Source organism: Chanos chanos, chromosome 11 (assembly GCF_902362185.1).
Source record: "Chanos chanos chromosome 11, fChaCha1.1, whole genome shotgun sequence".
Lineage (NCBI taxonomy): Eukaryota > Metazoa > Chordata > Actinopteri > Gonorynchiformes > Chanidae > Chanos > Chanos chanos.
This window is the reverse complement of record NC_044505.1, coordinates 3,993,788-4,007,406: the sequence shown is the minus strand read 5'-3', so window position 1 is coordinate 4,007,406 and position 13,619 is coordinate 3,993,788. Positions and strand designations below refer to the sequence as shown.

Genomic DNA, 13,619 nt, shown 5'->3' with positions numbered 1-13,619 from the left:
ACCTAAAAATTCTTGATACATTAAAATGTGAAATCATAAAAATAAATCATAACAACTTCAAACATACAAATCCTTTTGGTCTCACCAGCGGTTTCCCGGAAAAAAATAACAGAAGGTATCTGACGAATCAGGACATTCTTATTAAGACTCTTCACTGAATTTCATAAACAAACTTTATATGCATTTATTCTGACAAATGTGTTGTGAGTGAGTGTACAAGTCTTCAAAAGTTGACAATGTTAAAAGAAAAAGTAGAACAGTTATACAGGGGATATTGTGACAGTCCGGTAAGATATACCAATTAACACAAACAAAATAAAATCTGTAAACAGGTTTCAAATAAATGTCTCCTAATCTTACATGAATAAACAATAAAAAGAAACTATTCAAGTAAAACCTCAATATCTCGGCATCAATGACAAAAAACACTTTCAGTAAAAGCTGACACATTCGGTTGTGTCCACCATGGCTGCATTTCCCTGAGTTAATATTTGATGTGATTTGGGACAAAATAAATGTATGAAGACAAACACGTAAATGGTTTTGAATGTGAGATATGAACAAAGTCTGCAATACTAAAGCCATCTATTAATACTGAACATTATATTTCATATGCAATTCCTTTATTTCCTTCTGTCCATCCTCATTTCATTATCTACTGTTTTGTCTTATTTGTAGGGATGTAACAGTACATGTATTCGTCCCAAATCGTCACGGTATGGACGTTACGGATCTGTGCATGGAGTGATATGGAGAATACATGGTAGACTGTGTGTGAAGATTGATGATTGTAATGTGGAACCAAATTTCACAAGTGTGAGTCTCTCATTTCACTCTCTCATAGTTGGTTTGTTCTCTTCTCTCAAAGATTTGGGATCTGATGGTGGTGAAAACACATGACAACATAAGGTTTCAAGGACCTTATGACCTTGTTTACCAGTGCATTGTAATAAGAAGTAAACTGCGTTTCTTAATGAATAATAGATGGCAATGCTGGCCGTCAATAGCCTACGACTGGCTACACACTGCTGCAGGTGGCCATGTGCAGTTGTGGCACCACAAACATACGGAAATCTGAACGGGCTGTAGAAAGGCTTTTCTTTACATAGATCATACAGCTGTAGGAGGAGAATGTATGTTTTCATATTTTGACAATGTTTCCATAGCACATTCATCTCAGTGAATTCAAAAGGGCAAGGAAAATAGTGATTTCCATTCTGTGCCAGCTTTAATGCACTACAGGCTGTACCAACTACCTCAGGGGGGACTATACGATACTAGGAAACGCTCCTCTTTACAACACTGAGGTCTAAAGAGCAGAGCTACATACAAGTACAAAGTTCAGAGTCCTAGACTGACCTATCAGACACTGGATAAATCTGTGTGTGAAAAGTTTACTGTTGACTGCAGAGACATAAAAATATGAATGACTATTTGTTTCAAGACCTTATTTGACAAAAAAGACATTTTAAAATGACATACAAAGGCAGGAGGTGGAATTTCCATCTTTGATACTTTCTCCATCTTCCTTAGAAAGTCTCTCCTTCCACATCACCATATTCAATCTCTAATGGAGCAGGAGAAAATTCAGGTTTTTAATGTATTACTCACATTTTTCAGCTCCATGTATAGGAACTGAAAAATGTCAGGACACACTCACTGACCTAACAGCTTTTCTTTGTCCTCATCCACACTCTCCACATCATCAGACTCATCCAGTCCATTCACTCAAACACACGTCTCACACCTCACAGACTGTCTCACTCTCTGTCATACATTCACTGGCCACTTCATTAGAAACACCAAGCTGATAGTTACACTTTGTAAGTGGACAGATAGAAACTAAGACCCATCTGCTGCCATGCACAGTTAGCGTTAACCATCCTATAGTCCTTCATCAGTGGTCAGGTTCTGACCACAGGACCACTGGATATTTTGGGGTGGGGGACCACTCTTAACCCAACAGGCTACAATCTGTAATTGTAAACCTATAATCACAGGCTCTAGTCTATAACTGTACACCTTGTCATGCCAATGGTATAGGGAAATTCTTAATACTAATATCACTTAGAACTGTGACCAAAACCTTATTTCAGAACCTGAACCCAGTGAAATTACAGTTATTCTGATAAACTCTATTTATAGCCCAGCACTCTGAACACTGGACCTACAAATGATTCAGAATAACTCATCATTATCCTTAACATATATTAAATAACAGCATTAAAGTAGCAAGTACAATATGACACTTCAAATTCAATACCTCTGGCCAAGTAAGCTCCTGGATCACCACATTCATTAACTTGGAAATAATTTGTCACATACTCAAAGAGTAGAAATGCGAATGTACCCATGTAACAGTCGAATTCAAAGAGTACAGAGTATATGAATAATATTGAATAAATGGGGATTTAGGTGGAACTAAGGCACAGCCACTATACACACACATGCAACAGCATCTAAACTATACACGAGAAGACAAACAACTGATGACAGACAGTCACAACAACATCCTCTCTACCTAAGTATAGTCTGTACAATGTTTAACCTCAGAATCAGTGAGACATTTATTAGCCCATGTATTGAAACATAAAAAGTCTCTCCTCCCATTGCTGCAGAAACTCAGAATAATCATCACACTGGTACTTTAATTCATTAATAAATGATTCATACAGAGGATGCTTTTAGTAAAATTGAACTCTTCTCTACAGGTTCCTCTAAGTCTGCTGATGCTAGATTGGTGAAGCTGACTGGAGAGAGGGAGAGTGAGGGAGAGGTGGAGGTTTACTTCCATCAGGCCTGGAGGAGAGTTCTCCTGGGCTCCTCCTTTTTCTCGAGCTGGCCATCAGAGTGCGTGGACTACATTGGACGCTGAGCTGCACCTCTCCAGTTCTTTGCCTGCACTCCCACTGTCTGAGGCAGCCAATGCGTTGGGAGGTTTCATGGTGTAATGGTTAGCACTCTGGACTCTGAATCCAGCGATCCGAGTTCAAATCTCGGTGGGACCTTTGGCTGCCTTTTTGCTGTGACTGCGCACGCTGCGCTGGACTGCAGCAGCTTGAAATGTGTTACAAAAAAAGGAACATGCGGGCATCGATCCTGCTATCTCTCGCATGCTAAGTGAGCGCGCTACCGTTTGAGCCAATTCCCCTCACCTGCCGTGTTCCTCGGCAGAAACTTGCCAACACGCACGAAAGACGCAAAAGTCTGCTTCACTTGACTTAGGTCCGCAGGCTGTGGTGGTGCCGGAAGGAGTCAAAAGTAATTTCCCTGACCGGGAATCGAACCAGGGCCACGGCAGTGAGAGCGCCGAATCCTAACCACTACCACTTTCTCAAAGTTCCTTTGAAGCTTCTGTGGTCTGTAGACAGCTGGACTGTGGCTCTGTGGTAAAGTTCAGTGGCTCCTCTGGGTCTGGTCCAGGGGACAGTGATGAGTGTCTGACTGCTGTTCCAGTTCACAGCTGTCACTCATCTGCTCTGATGAGTATTATGTAACAGCATGGATTTGTGGTAGTGTGAGGGTGTAATTGCTGGACCAGTGCAGTGGGGGAGCCAGTGCACATACACCCTTTAGGAATAGAAGATCATCTAAATAAAGGGTGCCAAAGGGTGCCTTCTTTGTCTTCATCTGGTGTAGGGGTAAGGTGGATGGCGTGCAGTTTTGTCTGTTGTCTTTGTGCTGCTGTAGTTCTTTCATTTGGATTGACAAGTTTTTGTGACTGTCTTTGTTGTTTGTTTGGTTTGGTTGTGTGGATTCTTGTCTCTTCCTTGTTAAGTCCCAGGCAGGGCGGCTGACCTGTGCTGAGACTCTGCACACCCTCCACTTCTCCCCAGGCGGCTCAGCCAGTGGCAAGGGCTAAAATGCATGTGCTGAATTATACCTTCCAGTAGCAACATTGATTTTACTTTGATGTTTGTCTACTTTTAATAGTTTTTACACCAAAATAAACACTTTTGTTTGTTTTTGTTTGCTTTAAGTGTGGTCTCAAACCCTGGTAAGTAGACAGCTACCCTGGATGTCCCTATTTGATGTTGGTTACAATAAAATTGTAATTGACTGACATCCTCCCACTGACTCCTCTGTGGTGCTTTACATCCGATTGGTCAAAAAGAATCTTGTTTCAATTACATGACTGGAGGTCTGGTCATTTGAACTGGCCTGTAATCTCCACAAGAACAGAGGCAGTCTCTTTTATTGTCAGACCAATCAAAATGCCTTTGGACACTTGGTATAAACTACTTCAGATTCAATATTCAGTCAAAAAAGTTGGTAAATAAATTCTTGAGTTTAGAGGTTGAGCATGTCTTCTTAATGCTTTAATTCAGGTCACAGGTCCCTCAGACTGGTGGGTTCTGGGAGTGAGTGTGCAGGGCGTCTGGAGGTTTTCCACAAAGGCTCATGGGGAACAGGGTGTGATGACTCCTGGGATATGAAGGATGCCCAGGTGGTGTGCAGACAGCTCCAGTGGGGAGAGGCCCTCAGCGGACCGGTTCCAGCCTGGTTTGGTCCTGGAACTGGACCCATTTGGCTGGATAAGGTGGACTGCCTGGGGAACGAGACGTCCCTGTGGAGCTGTCCGTCAGAGGGATGGGGCCGATATGACTGTGGACACAAGGAGGACGTGGGAGTGCTGTGTTCAGGTATTCAGCTCAAATGTATCATCAATATCACACACTCAAGCTGTACAAATGAGGTAATGGGTTTTATTGTAAACATTGCTGATTCTGGGTTATGACAGGAAAATGGGTGAAATTTTCCCAAAATTCTTTTTCCCCTTTATTCCATTTTTGCCTGCATGAGTGAAAGACTTTTTAAATCTTGTTTTTGCCCTCAGAGTTTAAAGAGATCAGACTGACTGAAGACAGACTAACAGGTGGTTTCAAGTCAATATTCAGACGTCTCTTTGCTTTTATCTGGTTCAGAGGAGATGCTGACACTGGACTCTCCAGAGAGCTATGATGTCATCACTTCAGGACAGAACCCAGACTAGGGCTGCGTCCAAAACCGCATACTAACGTACTAAATAGTACGTCAAAACAGTACGCCACCATTAGTAGTCTGTCCAAATGCATAGTATGCATAGAGTTGTATGTGAATAGCACCCGGATGACATACTACTTCCGTTGGAAAAACGAAGTATGCGAGCACTGGACACTTTTCAATCCCATAAGGCTATATGGAAAAAAGGGGCGTTTCTGATGCGGTGTTTAAATGTACTGCTGTGTCTGTTTACAGGTAGTCGTCATTAAACCGCGATTATAAAGCTCACGCGCAAAATGTGGCGCATTTTGATTACCTCATTAGTGCGTCCAAATTCTAACATACTTTCTTGTCTAAAATCTTTTAGTACGTACTCCGCACTACGTACTTCAATGCAAGTTTAGTGTGCAGTATGTAGTATGCGGTTTTGGACGCAGCTAGTGTGATGGGTGTGTCTCTGTTTTTAGATTGATAATGTTTTCTTAATTCAAACGCATGCACTTTGGAATTACATTGCTGTTCAGTGTCTGCTGTGAATGGAGGGGAATTTGTTTGTGTATTTTGATGCAGAGGAAAATGTGACAGAGGCTCCACCAGAGCACTATGATGATGTAATCATTGTAAGGAGGAAGTTTGGAAGTGTGATGGGTGATTTCTCTAGATGTTCATATTAAATGCTACATTTCCATATCACACTATGTTTCCAATGCAGATAATATTTAAAATGATCTTTCTTGTTTAGAACTGACTGGAACAAAGGTCTCACTGGAGTTCTATGATGTCATCACGTCAGGGCAGGATCCGGGCAGTTTGATTGGTGGGTTATGACCTGTATGATACTGTCACTCTCTCTTCTGTCAGTCATACTGAATCCAGTGATCACATGACCACACTGAGAGCCTCTTTCATTCAGCAACAGACAAATCACTGTAATGTTAGGAATAGCAGAACTGGAGTGATACAAGATGTTTAACAGTTTTCTCATTCATTTTATTTTTTTTACTTTATGTTTAAATGTTAGAAAATGTCCTTCGTAACAAAAATGCAACCCAGAAAAGAAACCATAAACCATGTTCACCTTGTTTTTGATGTAAGTTTGGGGTGTTAGTAATGACTGTTCTTGATTATTGTTTCAGAGACAGCTGTGAAAGACCCACCAGAGGATTATGATGATGTGGACACTACTCAAGGCAGTTTAGCAGGTGAGTTTCGGAGAAATGTTTTTTTTAACTCTCACTACATGCTGTGTGTATAGAGAAACTATACACTCACTGTCCATTTTATTTGAAACACTTACCTTTGGTCTACACTCACTGGTCACTTTATGAGGTAAATCTATCTTAAAGCTACATTATACAGGTGTACAGTTATAGACTAGAGCCTGTGATTATAGGTTTACAATTAGACTGTAGTCTGCTGGGTTAAGAGTGGTCCACCACCCAAAAGTATCCAGTGGTCCTGTGCTCTGAACCTGACTATTGATGAAGGACTATAGGATGGTTAACACAAATTGTGCATGGCAGCAGATGGGTCTTAATTTCTCTCTGTAAGAGTGTTTCTAATGAAGTGGCCAGTGAATGTATGACAGAGAGTGAGACAGTCTGTGAGGTGTGAGACGTGTGTTTGAGTGGATGGACTGGATGAGTCTGATGATGTGGAGAGTGTGGATGAGGACAAAGAAAAGCTGTTAGGTCAGTGAGTGTGTCCTGACATTTTTGTCACTTTCACAATTACAAACCACCTTATTAAGAAGGGACTTTCCCACCTTCCATTCCCATCTAATGACAAACACAACATCTACTGTGTTAAGTGCTCTATCATCAGCACTGAAGCAAGTTACGAGTAACAAATGAAAAACCTTAATTTTCTCCTGCTCCATTAGAGATGGAATATGATGATGTGGAAGGAGAGACTTTCTAAGGAAGATGGAGAAATTTGTGAAATTTGTGAAATAAATATCCAGTAATAATTGATGGCCTTTGTATTCCAGCCTTTGTTCTGATTGCACATTTAAAACCATTTATGTGTTTGTCTTCATACAGTAATTTTGTCCCAAATCACATCAAATATTAACTCAGGGAAATGCAGCCATGGTGGACACAAAACCAAGAAAATGTCATGCTTTTTCTGAGCAAATCCTAATGTATCAACTTTTACTGAAAGTGCTTTTGTCATTGATTCTGAAATATAGATTTTTTACTTCAATAGTTTCTTTTTATTGTTTACTCATTTAAGATTAGGAGGCATTTATTTGAGACCTGTTTACAGATTTTATTTTGTTTGTGTTTATTGTTCTGTCTTACCTGACTGTCACAATATCCCCTGTATTATTGTTCTATTTTTTTAACATTGTACAAGTCTTCAAAAGATGACAATGATCCACGAAACAGTTATCAGTATAAATGCATATTAAGTTTATTCACAAAGTTCTGTAAAGAGTTTTAATACAGATTTCCTGTCAGATAGTTTCAGTTCCTTTGTGCTGGGAAACCTATGACAGAACTCAAAGAATTTAAAGCTGTTCGAATTTTCACTCAAACATCCCAGTCCATTTTCTTAGACACTATATGACCAGTTCTTATCTCATCTTCCACATGATTTTAGTTATTCCAGACTAAAGTGTCTAAGTTACTTTATCTGTGATGTAACTCAATTAAAAAATATACAATATTTCAGCAGGTAAAATCATTTCCAAAATATCTAAGTGCTTCTGTGTGTGCATAACACACACACACACATATTCTGAGAACACTTGCTCTTTCCTACCCCTAGAGGGTGAAAACGACTTGGCATCATTGGTAAATTTGTCAAACCAAGACTAACAATTTTATGTTAGTCTTATTAATTTTGACAATCTCTCCTGTTTTATGTCCCTTGAATTATGTGGTTTATTCTTGCTTTTTTATTGTGTGGTCTGTTTACTACCATTTTATTTATTTTATTACTTCTTCTTCTTATCATTATTATTGCTATTTTCTTTCTGCTGATATGTAAAAGCACTTTGAGCTACATTCTTTGTATGAAAAGTGCTATACAAATGAAGTAGAACTATTATTATGATAAACACTGAATTGTCATTATTCAAAATTCCCAATAAAATGCAGAACTGAGTTTCTAAATTTGAACAGGCTGGTGAAAGTGAATTGTCACTATAATACATCTTTTAGAAAGCAGAAGATAGAGACTGAAGTCCATGAATCCAGTTCACTGATTTATTTACACACTAAACTTTAAATGACCTGCTCAGCAGAGTTTGAAGTAAATTGGAACATCGCCAGGAGTTTAATAAGGTGGGGATCTCGTTTCATTTTTTTAATAGAATTATGTTTCTTTTTCCAACAGGATTAGTTCTGTTAAATACATCTAAACTGTATTGAGCAAGGAGAAAGAGTGGGTGATATCCTACTGCACTGGTTCTCAATCCTGCTCTGCACCTTTTCCATCTCTCCCTGCTCCACCTACCTCACTGAACTCATCAGTTGCACTTTTGATTGGCTGAGCACACCTGATTTAATCAAGAGCATGTTAATCACAATAATCAGGTGTGCTCAGCCAATCAAAAGTGCCACTGATGAGTTCGGTGAGGTAGGTAGAGCAGGGAAAGATGGAAAAGGTGCAGAGCAGGGGTCCCCCAGGAGCAGGATTGAGAACCAGTGTCTACTGCACAACAATGCAGTAAACTGACTATGTAACTCTATCGCCCTCTAGTGGGAAAACAACTATTTAAGTCACCACAGTTCTTGGCAACAGTTGTCTGTTTGGCTAACTGAAGTATGTCCATTGGGATGGTGAATTTACAGGTAAATTACACATACTAAAGTCTCCAGACTAATAGGATTAAATCCATTGTAATTTGTGTCTGAAAGCATCAGAGAAATGATCAATTCTCCAAAAATAAAAGAAGATAAATTTGGAGGGCAATGATGAAAAATGAATAAATGTTTTAACCATCCTACACCTGTTGTTTAAAAAGATGAATGTTTTTAACATCATTTCTTAGACTGTTAAAAACAGTTTTCTTTTTAACAGTTATAGTATGAATGTTTAGATGAGAACTCCATCCAGACAGAATATTTCCTCACATTTAAAACATATTACAACAGTGGCCCTGTATGTTCTCGCTCATGGTTTTGGCTCCATTCAAATTTTATTTCTGTCTTGGAAAAGATGACAAACATTCTCTGATTTAAGAACTACACTGGATGAAGGCAGTGATTGAAATGTGACACTGATTTCTGTGTTTTCTGATAACTGGTATGAAGGGGAAAATTTCTTCAAAGAGAAGTTAAGGCCCAGACTAAAGCCTGTGGCCCTCAACCTGTAATACTCTCTCTAACAGACTGTTAATGTTTGGTCTAAAAGTCCCCAAAAGAAACCAGAAATGTGTGTGTGTGTGTGTGTGTGTGTGTGTGTATGTGTGTGTGTGTGTGTGTGTGTGTGTGTGTGTGTGTGTGAGATTCAGTTCTGATCAGTTGGTGCGACCCACTACCCTGTGCACTAATGCCCTCTAGTGGTGAGAAATATTACTACCCAAAATACAGAACATGGTACAATAACATATCAAAATAAGACACCTACAGTGAGTGTTTGTTTGCAATAAGTTCACTTTGTCTGGGTTACTGGGGGGCTGAGGAAACCAAGTAATTTCCCCTCATTCACTGAAAGCTCCCAGTGTCCGATTGGCAACAGTGTTCAGGACCATGGACAGCACCAATCTGTCAAACCTGCACTGACAGCTGAAGACAGAGAGTGAGAGCCTTGGTCAGCTCCACATTCACTCACAGCAGCAGAACCTGGCTGTAGTGGGGAGGTGGAGCTGTGTCTTATCTTTACTGGACTCCACCTCAGGGTGTAGCTCTGCAGCAGGAAGGTTGTATTTGCTTTTCTTTCCTTTCTACACCTGAGCTCCATCCAAACGATTATGACAAGACTATTGTAAGAGGAATTAAATTATGATGTCTTCATTTTGTTTTATTTTCTTGAGATCCCTCTTTTACATTCACTCCCTCAGTCATTCTCTGTGTCAGGTAGATGAAGACTTGCTGTGAAGTCTGAATCAGTGCAAACAGGTTTATTCTGGGTTACCATGGTTACTCAGTACCTGCTACTGCTGTTACATGGTGTTACATACTGATACATGGTGTTACAACCACTTTTCTGTAAGACAGGATGACAGGATTTCAACACTGGACTTACAGAGCGCATACTACCAGGTTCTCCTTCATGAAGAGAGTAGGGACCTAACATCATTCATCACTCATGAAGGACTGTTTAGCTTTAAAATGGTTCCCTTTGGACTGGCATCAGGACCAAGCTGCATGTAACACATGATGTCTTTCATGCTGAATGGAGTAGCCGGAGCTCACTGTTACCTAGATGATGTCATAGTTGTAGGTGACTCACGTGAGGTCCACGATCGCAACCTTGCAGCTGTGCTGCAGGCCATCAAGCTGAACATGGTAAAATGCACACTCAGACAAACAGAACGGAAATTCCTGGGGCACATGGTTACCTCATATGAGATAAAGCCGGATCCATCGCATGTGGAAGCAGTTCTGCACACGCCCCCACCCAAAGATGTTTCCAGTCTCTGCTCCTTTTTGGTGGCTCACCTCATGGTCTGCAAAGTTCATTCCAAACTGTGCATCAGTGGTAGAGCCCATGCGCAGCCTACTACGGGGGTCAGCTGCATTTGATTGGACAGATGACACACAGAGGAACTTTGATGCAGTGAAACAGCTCATAGTCAGTAGCCCTGCTCTGACTGTGTTTGATCCAGAACAGCCTATGATAGTCACTACGGATGCATCGGACTGTGGGGTCGGTGCTGTGCTCACCCAAATACACAAAGATGGATCTGAGAGAACAGTGGCATTTGCATCATGTACCCCGTCATCATCTGAGTGTAAAGACTCTACAGAGGAGAAAGAGGCACTGGCTTGTGTATGGGCGACTGAAAAATGGAGGACCTGTCTATGGGGGTGGGGGTTCACATCATGGATCACAGCCCCCTGACCACATTGCTCTCCTCACAGGGTCTCGACAGAGCTGGCATGGGAGTGGCACGGTGGTCAGCACGGTGGCTGTCTTTTAACTATGACGTTGAGTACAAGCCTGGTTCAGACAATGTGATGGTCGACTGTCTCTCTAGGCTGCCGTTACCTGTGATGGATCACCCTGAGGAGGACATCGAGGTGATAGCACTTATCACAGGCCTAACAGCTGTCTCCTCTGAGGACTTCAAGGCTGCCTGTCAGGCATGCCCAGTGCAGGCTTAACACTGTGATCTGATAGCCACTTGGTGGCCCAGAACAGGCAAGAGTGTGGATCCATCACTGTCACCATACTATAAAGTACAGACTGAACTGTCTATTGTATAGGGATTTGCCATGAGAGGGCATTATAGACTATTTGCTCCTGAGAGTATACAGCCTCAACTGATACAGCTCACTCATGATACACATCAAGCCATAGTGCAAACCAATCAGAGACTCCGGGACCTTTATTGGTGGCTGGGCATGGACAAGCAAGTTGAAGCGGCGATCAAGGCCTGTTACACCTGTCAGCAGCATGACAAAACTTGCAGTCACACACACCGTGTCTCTTACATCTGTCCCACTCCCTACTGCTGCATGGGAAAAAGGAGCTATAGATTTAATGGGACTGTGTGAGAAAGCTGTCCCAGGTTGCTGGTCTGCCATCACTCTCATTGATTATTACAGTAAGTGGCCAGAGGTGGCGCCCACCTCCCACGTTGCTTCAGTAGTGGTGTTTCAGTTTCTCTCATCAGTCTTCAGCAGAGAAGGGAATCCCAAAGAACTGGTCTCAGACAATGACAGTCAACTTATCTCACAAGAAATGGAGATGTTTCTTAAGGACGGGGCAAGTCACACACAAGAGATCTTCCTTATGTTTTGCACAGGCCAGTGGAGAAATGGAGAGGTTTAATAGGAGTCTGAAAGACAGCCTGCAGACAGCACAAACTGAGGGAAAGGAGTGGGTGATGTTCATCACAGACTTTCTCCAGGTGCACAGATCAACCAAGAACGCAACCACTCAATGCACTCCCTCTGAACTGTTACACGGCAGGCAAACGCACAGCAGACTTCATATGGCAGGACTACACAAACGGCAGAAGCCACCTCAGATGGTCCAGACAGCACACACAGTGAGAGACAAACAAAGGAAGATGAAGGACTACACTGATAAGAAAAGTAATGCTCAACCAGTACATTTCCAGCGTGGCTCCTGGGTCAGAGTTAAGAGGCCTGGTACAGTGCACAAGGAGCAGTCAAAATATTCCCAACCCCTACAGGTGTTGGAGCGACGTGGACCTCACCTCACACATATAGACTATCTCATGACCGCACATGGAACGCATCACACATGGCTCCAGCGTAACCCCAGGAGAAGAAACGTGATCCTAATGGACACCTTGGTCTTCATGTGGGAGGTCAAATGGATAGACAGGGAGACACAAGGGTTCCCCCAGATCAGCCTCCTCAAAGAGAGGTCAGGATCAGACAACCACCAGTATGGACTAAGGAATATGTAATGTAGAAAAATAAAGAGAAAGGTATTGGTATAGACTGAACATAATATTCTACAGGGACAGTTCAAATAATGTTCTAGACATTTCTAGTCAAATTATTTTGAAGAAAAGTTCCGTTTGAGTATTTTGAGACTACTTGAGTGATTCTTTGAGTTGACATTATATTTTAGTACTTTGAGACTACGTAAATGATTCTTTGAGTTGACACTATATCAGCACAAATTTGGTAAAGGCAAACTGTTGATTGTTGTTTTGCAGACAAAGACCTTTTAGGTATCCCTTTATCTCTTGGTATGTATGTTACTTAAGAAGAGGGGATGTGTTGTGTTCGTGTTAGACTGTCAGACAGAAATGGACACTAGGGGGTGAATAAAGGATGGGAAGGATAGAGAGGGAACAGGAAGGAGGTGAGAGAGGTGTATGCATGTGGAAAAGAAGGGTACGGCCAAAAATAAAGAGGCTGAATCTAAAAGCACGGTATCGGGGATTATTGCAGCATTAGAATTGTTTATTTACATGTTTATTAATTTGCTATTTATTTTCCCTTTCCTTACAGGGGCAGCCGTGGCCTAATGGTTAGAGAGAGACGCTTGTGACCAGAGGGTTCAGTCCCAGGGACCGGCAGGACAAATGTGGGCAGGGGGAGTGGATGAACAGCGCTTTCCCCTTCCACAGCATTCACGGCTGAAGGCTCTTAACCCCCAACTGCCCCCCGGGCGCATGCATGTTCCCGACTGCTTCTGCTCACTATAGGATGGGTTAAATTCACTACTCGCTGCTCACAGTGTGTGTGTGCGATCACAGAGATTATAAATTCTAGTGTTTGTACTGTATTTTGTGTATTTTGAGACTAGTGAATTTGTTCTAATGTTATACTGCATGGGTTTATAAAGGTTTATAATGACAATAAACGAACTTCAACTAATTAGCTAATTTACTGTGGAGCGCTTTGTAATTACGTATTTACAGTTGTATTCCACTCCAAATGAGAAGTGAATCTGAATAAGCACAAGTTAGAGAAAATCTGAAATGTCACCTAAATATCTCAACAAAGAATGACTGAATAAACAATTAAAACCATGAC

The 13,619-nt window shown here is 41.4% G+C and overlaps 1 non-coding gene across 1 annotated transcript; it reads left to right on the top strand.

Moving 5' to 3' along the window:
• Window positions 1-2,936: 2,936 nt before the first annotated feature.
• On the top strand, window positions 2,937-3,008 carry trnaq-cug (transfer RNA glutamine (anticodon CUG)). The gene has a single exon. It is a non-coding gene; the product is annotated as a tRNA-Gln (tRNA).
• The last annotated feature ends 10,611 nt before the right edge of the window (window positions 3,009-13,619 follow it).